Genomic DNA, 7781 nt, shown 5'->3' with positions numbered 1-7781 from the left:
CCCTTAGCTCCTCCATGTCCATATCACTCCCCGAGCTCCCCTCCCTCATAGTATTATCCACAAAATCCCCACTCTCACCCACCTCATCATTGCCCCAAGTCATTTTAAGTACAGTTTTCCCCGTCCCATCCCCAAACATTCTTATCCCTTCCCGTCTTTCACCTCTGCCTCTCACGCTCCTGTCTCCCTGCCGCCGCGGCAGGCCCTCGCTCCGCTCTCCCCTCAGGTCCGCAGGCTGGCCCGAGGTGAGCTCCTCCTCCAGCAACGTGGGGAATTCCTCCCCCCCAGAGGCACCGTCCCGGTCCATGCTCGCGCCCATGCCCTCCTGCTCGTCCTCACCACCACCGTCATCCGGCGCCCCCGGTTCGTCACCATCCAGCTCGCCGCCGTCCTCCTCCGCCTCCTTCTCCACCGGGCATATACAGTCTCTCTCTCTCCTCCGGCATGTCAGACACTTTGCCACCCCAGTGGCACACTCCCGAGCGTAGTGGCCCTGGCATCCGCAATTATGACAGGTAAAATCCGGGCACTCACGCAGGATGTGGCCCGGCTGCATACAGCTCCTACAAACCTTCATCTGGCGGTCGTGGATTACTCTAAAGTATTCAACACCCGTTGCGGTATTGAATTTAGTGGAATATGGCAAGGATTGCACGAGCTCATTAAATTTGACCCGTACAATCCTTGTACCATCGGCAATATTGGTGCCCGGCCACATCCTCCTCTTGATGGACGAAAGCGCCCGGACTCCCCACCCACTTAGTTTATCCAGGATTTCCGCATCAGAAATGTATGCTGGCAGGGTAAGAAAGGAAACCACCAGCTCGTCATTACATAGTTCTCTGGCAATAATCCTAGTGTTGTGTATTTTAAACCCATCGAGCAGACGGTCCTTCCCCCTCTCTCCGCACACCGTCACCTCCAGCTTCCCGAGGGCCAGCACCCTACAGGCCCTGATTTCTCCGCACACGACCGCCATAGCCTTCATTAATTCTCCTATGGGTATAACGTCCCCGCACTGCTCCACGCAAACCGTGAGCCTCCTCTCATACATGCGCTCTACCTTCTTAATCCCGTCCACTGTTTCTCCACCAGCCACCTGCTCTTGCCCGCCTCCAGCCGCCTATGGCACTCACGCAGGATGTGGCCCGGCTGCATACAGCTCCTACAAACCTTCATCTGGCGGTCGTGGATTACTCTAAAGTATTCAACACCCGTTGCGGTATTGAATTTAGTGGAATATGGCAAGGATTGCACGAGCTCATTAAATTTGACCCGTACAATCCTTGTACCATCGGCAATATTGGTGCCCGGCCACATCCTCCTCTTGATGGACGAAAGCGCCCGGACTCCCCACCCACTTAGTTTATCCAGGATTTCCGCATCAGAAATGTATGCTGGCAGGGTAAGAAAGGAAACCACCAGCTCGTCTTTACATAGTTCTCTGGCAATAATCCTAGTGTTGTGTATTTTAAACCCATCGAGCAGACGGTCCTTCCCCCTCTCTCCGCACACCGTCACCTCCAGCTTCCCGAGGGCCAGCACCCTACAGGCCCTGATTTCTCCGCACACGACCGCCATAGCCTTCATTAATTCTCCTATGGGTATAACGTCCCCGCACTGCTCCACGCAAACCGTGAGCCTCCTCTCATACATGCGCTCTACCTTCTTAATCCCGTCCACTGTTTCTCCACCAGCCACCTGCTCTTGCCCGCCTCCAGCCGCCTTGCCGTTCCCATCTCCCCCGCTCTCTCCTTCTCTCCTTTCTCCTCCCGACTCCTCCGCAACACTCCTTCCTCCTCGCAACCCGCCAGCTTTTCCGTCCTCCTCCACCTCAAGTCCTGCTCCATTCACCGTCCCTCCAGCTCGCTGCCCGCCGGCACTCATTTCGCCCGGTGGCTTCGCCGAAGCTAGGCCCCGGATCATTCTCGCCTCCACCGTTGCAAACAAACAAAAACGACTGGAAAAGTATATGTATAATAACTCAGGGCGATCCCCCAACAGTCTATGACTGCGGGGGACGAAAAAAAACACAAAATAACTGGGTTGTTAGACCAGATAGCAACACTCCAAAATTCTCTCCACCAGAACAAACAATTTACCATGCGGCTGTCCAAAAAAACACTACGTACTCCGACACTGTAGGGGGCGTCAGGGTGGTATGGCCGTAAGCAATTAGTGCAGGCGCAAAACCAGGTTTTATACAGTAGCACATAAGGAGTGAGAAAGCTGCTGAGGCTCGACGTTACACTCTTACAAAAACAATCATTAGTTAGATATAAACGGCAGTAATTGATTCAGTAGGACTCCTTATCCATGTAAACGATCATTGTGACATCTGAATTCATTAATTATCTGAAATACACTGCGTGTGCGTGTGATGTTAAATGTTTGAACCAAGGTTAACGGTTAAAGTGTCAGAGAATGGGTGGTGATTTTTTGACGTCCTCCCATGATCTGAAGTGAGCGTGCGTGTTTGTGTTGGTGAAAGTTTAAGAAATGTACAACTGTCGGTTCAGCTCTCTGGTGCTCCCTGCTGGCAGTATCACTATACTGTCCTCATGTTTCACAAAAATAGTTTTGAGAGACGTTGTCAGTTTTTGTATGTTGCTTAAATCCTCCAAAGCGGTTGGCAGTAAACATCAGGTCACGGTACGCCACGGTAGGCCACGGAGTCAATGAGCTCGACTTGAAAAAGAAAAAGCTTACAGCACCTGGTATTCCCAGGCGGTCTCCCATCCAAGTACTAACCAGGCCTGACCCTGCTTAGCTTCCGAGATCAGACAAAATCGGGCGTGTTCAGGGTGGTATGGCCGTAAGCAATTAGTGCAGGCGCAAAACCAGGTTTTATACAGTAGCACATGAGGAGTGAGCAAGCTGCTGAGGCTTGACGTTACACTTTTACAAAAACAATCATTAGTTAGATATAAACGGCAGTAATTGATTCAGTAGGACTCCTTATCCATGTAAACGATCATTGTGACATCTGAATTCATTAATTATCTGAAATACACTGCGTGTGCTTGTGATGTTAAATGTTTGAACCAAGGTTAACGGTTAAAGTGTCAGAGAATGGGTGGTGATTTTTGACGTCCTCCCATGATCTGAAGTGAGCGTGCGTGTTTGTGTTGGTGAAAGTTTAAGAAATGTACAACTGTCGGTTAAGCTCTCTGGTGCTCCCTGCTGGCAGTATCACTATACTGTCCTCATGTTTCACAAAAATAGTTTTGAGAGACGTTGTCAGTTTTTGTATGTTGCTTAAATCCTCCAAAGCGGTTGGCAGTAAACATCAGGTCACGGTACGCCACGGTAGGCCACGGAGGCAACGAGCTCGAGTTGAAAAAGAAAAAGCTTACAGCACCTGGTATTCCCAGGCGGTCTCCCATCCAAGAACTAACCAGGCCCGACCCTGCTTAGCTTCCGAGATCAGACGAGATCGGGCGTGTTCAGGGTGGTATGGACGTAAGCAATTACTGCAGGCGCAAAACCAGGTTTTATACAGTAGCACATAAGGAGTGAGAAAGCTGCTGAGGCTTGACGTTACACTTTTACAAAAACAATCATTAGTTAGATATAAACGGCAGTAATTGATTCAGTAGGACTCCTTATCCATGTAAACGATCATTGTGACATCTGAATTCATTAATTATCTGAAATACACTGCGTGTGCAAGTGATGTTAAATGTTTGAAGCAAGGTTAACGGTTAAAGTGTCAGAGAATGGGTGGTGATTTTTTGACGTCCTCCCATGATCTGAAGTGAGCGTGCGTGTTTGTGTTGGTGAAAGTTTAAGAAATGTACAGCTGTCGGTTCAGCTCTCTGGTGCTCCCTGCTGGCAGTATCACTATACTGTTCTCATGTTTCACAAAAACAGTTTTGATAGACGTTGTCAGTTTTTGTATGTTGCTTAAATCCTCCAAAGCGGTTGGCAGTAAACATCAGGTCACGGTACGCCACGGAGTCAATGAGCTCGAGTTGAAAAAGAAAAAGCTTACAGCACCTGGTATTCCCAGGCGGTCTCCCATCCAAGTACTAACCAGGCCCGACCCTGCTTAGCTTCCGAGATCAGACGATATCGGGCTTGTTCAGGGTGGTATGGCCGTAAGCAATTAGTGCAGGCGCAAAACCAGGTTTTATACAGTAGCACATAAGGAGTGAGGAAGCTGCTGAGGCTCGACGTTACACTCTTACAAAAACAATCATTAGTTAGATATAAACGGCAGTAATTGATTCAGTAGGACTCCTTATCCATGTAAACGATCATTGTGACATCTGAATTCATTAATTATCTGAAATACACTGCGTGTGCGTGTGATGTTAAATGTTTGAACCAAGGTTAACGGTTAAAGTGTCAGAGAATGGGTGGTGATTTTTTGACGTCCTCCCATGATCTGAAGTGAGCGTGCGTGTTTGTGTTGGTGAAAGTTTAAGAAATGTACAGCTGTCGGTTCAGCTCTCTGGTGCTCCCTGCTGGCAGTATCACTATACTGTCCTCATGTTTCACAAAAACAGTTTTGAGAGACGTTGTCAGTTTTTGTATGTTGCTTAAATCCTCCAAAGCGGTTGGCAGTAAACATCAGGTCACGGTACTCCACGGAGTCAATGAGCTCGAGTTGAAAAATAAAAAGCTTACAGCACCAGGTATTCCCAGGCGGTCTCCCATCCAAGTACTTACCAGGCCCGACCCTGCTTAGCTTCCGAGATCAGACGAGATCGCGCGTGTTCAGGGTGGTATGGCCGAAAGCAATTATTGCAGGCGCAAAACCAGGTTTTATACAGTAGCACATAAGGAGTGAGAAAGCTGCTGAGGCTCGACGTTACACTCTTACAAAAACAATCATTAGTTAGATATAAACGGCAGTAATTGATTCAGTAGGACTCCTTATCCATGTAAACGATCATTGTGACATCTGAATTCATTAATTATCTGAAATACACTGCGTGTGCGTGTGATGTTAAATGTTTGAACCAAGGTTAACGGTTAAAGTGTCAGAGAATGGGTGGTGATTTTTTGACGTCCTCCCATGATCTGAAGTGAGCGTGCGTGTTTGTGTTGGTGAAAGTTTAAGAAATTTACAACTGTCGGTTCAGCTCTCTGGTGCTCCCTGCTGGCAGTATCACTATACTGTCCTCATGTTTCACAAAAATAGTTTTGAGAGACGTTGTCAGTTTTTGTATGTTGCTTAAATCCTCCAAAGCGGTTGGCAGTAAACATCAGGTCACGGTACGCCACGGTAGGCCACGGAGTCAATGAGCTCGAGTTGAAAAAGGAATTGCTTACAGCACCTGGTATTCCCAGGCGGTCTCCCATCCAAGTACTAACCAGGCCCGACCCTGCTTAGCTTTCGAGATCAGACGAGATCGGGCATGTTCAGGGTGGTATAGCCGTAAGCAATTAGTGCAGGCGCAAAACCAGGTTTTATACAGTAGCACATAAGGAGTGAGAAAGCTGCTGAGGCTTGACGTTACACTTTTACAAAAACAATCATTAGTTAGATATAAACGGCAGTAATTGATTCAGTAGGACTCCTTATCCATGTAAACGATCATTGTGACATCTGAATTCATTAATTATCTGAAATACACTGCGTGTGCAAGTGATGTTAAATGTTTGAAGCAAGGTTAACGGTTAAAGTGTCAGAGAATGGGTGGTGATTTTTTGACGTCCTCCCATGATCTGAAGTGAGCGTGCGTGTTTGTGTTGGTGAAAGTTTAAGAAATGTACAACTGTCGGTTCAGCTCTCTGGTGCTCCCTGCTGGCAGTATCACTATACTGTCCTCATGTTTCACAAAAATAGTTTTGAGAGACGTTGTCAGTTTTTGTATGTTGCTTAAATCCTCCAAAGCGGTTGGCAGTAAACATCAGGTCACGGTACGCCACGGTAGGCCACGGAGTCAATGAGCTCGAGTTGAAAAAGAAGATGCTTACAGCACCTGGTATTCCCAAGCAGTCTCCCATCCAAGTACTAACCAGGCCCGACCCTGCTTAGCTACCGAGATCAGACGAGATCGGGCGTGTTTTTTTTTTTTTTTTTTTCTTTTGGTGACACCCGTCACTACTTACAGCAACCTGGGCTTCTGAGGAGGTCTCCCATCCAAGTACTAACCAGGCCCGACCCTGCTTAGCTTCCGAGATCAGACGAGATCGGGCGTGTTCAGGGTGGTATGGCCGTAAGCAATTAGTGCAGGCGCAAAACCAGGTTTTATACAGTAGCACATAAGGAGTGAGAAAGCTGCTGAGGCTCGACGTTACACTTTTACAAAAACAATCATTAGTTAGATATAAACGGCAGTAATTGATTCAGTAGGACTCCTTATCCATGTAAACGATCATTGTGACATCTGAATTCATTAATTATCTTTAATACACCGCGTGTGCGTGTGATGTTAAATGTTTGAACCAAGGTTAACGGTTAAAGTGTCAGAGAATGGGTGGTGATTTTTTGACGTCCTCCCATGATCTGAAGTGAGCGTGCGTGTTTGTGTTGGTGAAAGTTTAAGAAATGTACAACTGTCGTTTCAGCTCTCTGGTGCTCCCTGCTGGCAGTATCACTATACTGTCCTCATGTTTCACAAAAATAGTTTTGAGAGACGTTGTCAGTTTTTGTATGTTGCTTAAATCCTCCAAAGCGGTTGGCAGTAAACATCAGGTCACGGTACGCCACGGAGTCAATGAGCTCGAGTTGAAAAAGAAAAATCTTACAGCACCTGGTATTCCCAGGCGGTCTCCCATCCATGTACTAACCAGGCCCGACCCTGCTTAGCTTCCGAGATCAGACGAGAACGGGCGTGTTCAGGGTGTTATGGCCGTAAGCAATTAATGCTGGCGCAAAACCAGGTTTTATACAGTAGGAGTGAGAAAGCTGCTGAGGCTCGACGTTACACTTTTAGAAAAAAAATCATTGGTTAGATATAAACGGCAGTAATTGATTCAGTAGGACTCCTTATCCATGTAAACGATCATTGTGACATCTGAATTCATTAATTATCTGAAATACACTGCGTGTGCGTGTGATGTTAAATGTTTGAACCAAGGTTAACGGTTAAAGTGTCAGAGAATGGGTGGTGATTTTTTGACGTCCTCCCATGATCTGAAGTGAGCGTGCGTGTTTGTGTTGGTGAAAGTTTAAGAAATGTACAACTGTCGTTTCAGCTCTCTGGTGCTCCCTGCTGGCAGTATCACTATACTGTCCTCATGTTTCACAAAAATAGTTTTGAGAGACGTTGTCAGTTTTTGTATGTTGCTTAAATCCTCCAAAGCGGTTGGCAGTAAACATCAGGTCACGGTACGCCACGGTAGGCCACGGAGTCAATGAGCTCGAGTTGAAAAAAGAAAAAGCTCTCAGCACCTGGTATTCCCAGGCGGTCTCCCATCCAAGTACTAACCAGGCCCGACCCTGCTTAGCTTCCGAGATCAGACGAGATCGGGCGTGTTCAGGGTGGTATGGCCGTAAGCAATTAGTACAGGCGCAAAACCAGGTTTTATACAGTAGCACATAAGGAGTGAGAAAGCTGCTGAGGCTCGACGTTACACTTTTACAAAAACAATCATTAGTTAGATATAAACGGCAGTAATTGATTCAGTAGGACTCCTTATCCATGTAAACGATCATTGTGACATCTGAATTCATTAATTATCTGAAATACACTGCGTGTGCGTGTGATGTTAAATGTTTGAACCAAGGTTAACGGTTAAAGTGTCAGAGAATGGGTGGTGATTTTTTGACGTCCTCCCATGATCTGAAGTGAGCGTGCGTGTTTGTGTTGGTGAAAGTTTAAGAA

The 7781-nt window shown here is 47.0% G+C and overlaps 8 non-coding genes across 8 annotated transcripts; all 8 read right to left on the bottom strand.

Moving 5' to 3' along the window:
* Window positions 1-2702: 2702 nt before the first annotated feature.
* Window positions 2703-2821, bottom strand: LOC130395069 (5S ribosomal RNA). Its single transcript, XR_008898167.1, has one exon. It is a non-coding gene; the product is annotated as a 5S ribosomal RNA (ribosomal RNA).
* Window positions 2822-3349: 528 nt separating this feature from the next.
* LOC130394500 (5S ribosomal RNA) lies at window positions 3350-3468 on the bottom strand. The gene has a single exon (XR_008897652.1). It is a non-coding gene; the product is annotated as a 5S ribosomal RNA (ribosomal RNA).
* Window positions 3469-3987: 519 nt separating this feature from the next.
* On the bottom strand, window positions 3988-4106 carry LOC130394950 (5S ribosomal RNA). Its single transcript, XR_008898059.1, has one exon. It is a non-coding gene; the product is annotated as a 5S ribosomal RNA (ribosomal RNA).
* Window positions 4107-4625: 519 nt separating this feature from the next.
* On the bottom strand, window positions 4626-4744 carry LOC130394304 (5S ribosomal RNA). The gene has a single exon (XR_008897476.1). It is a non-coding gene; the product is annotated as a 5S ribosomal RNA (ribosomal RNA).
* Window positions 4745-5273: 529 nt separating this feature from the next.
* LOC130394118 (5S ribosomal RNA) lies at window positions 5274-5392 on the bottom strand. Its single transcript, XR_008897307.1, has one exon. It is a non-coding gene; the product is annotated as a 5S ribosomal RNA (ribosomal RNA).
* Window positions 5393-6056: 664 nt separating this feature from the next.
* On the bottom strand, window positions 6057-6176 carry LOC130394162 (5S ribosomal RNA). Its single transcript, XR_008897347.1, has one exon. It is a non-coding gene; the product is annotated as a 5S ribosomal RNA (ribosomal RNA).
* Window positions 6177-6695: 519 nt separating this feature from the next.
* LOC130395825 (5S ribosomal RNA) lies at window positions 6696-6814 on the bottom strand. Its single transcript, XR_008898834.1, has one exon. It is a non-coding gene; the product is annotated as a 5S ribosomal RNA (ribosomal RNA).
* A 522-nt stretch (window positions 6815-7336) lies between these two features.
* On the bottom strand, window positions 7337-7455 carry LOC130401085 (5S ribosomal RNA). The gene has a single exon (XR_008903545.1). It is a non-coding gene; the product is annotated as a 5S ribosomal RNA (ribosomal RNA).
* Window positions 7456-7781: the final 326 nt, after the last annotated feature.

This window comes from Gadus chalcogrammus, chromosome 12, assembly GCF_026213295.1.
Source record: "Gadus chalcogrammus isolate NIFS_2021 chromosome 12, NIFS_Gcha_1.0, whole genome shotgun sequence".
Lineage (NCBI taxonomy): Eukaryota > Metazoa > Chordata > Actinopteri > Gadiformes > Gadidae > Gadus > Gadus chalcogrammus.
Note: the sequence above shows the minus strand (reverse complement) of the source record. Positions and strands in the feature narration are given on the sequence as shown.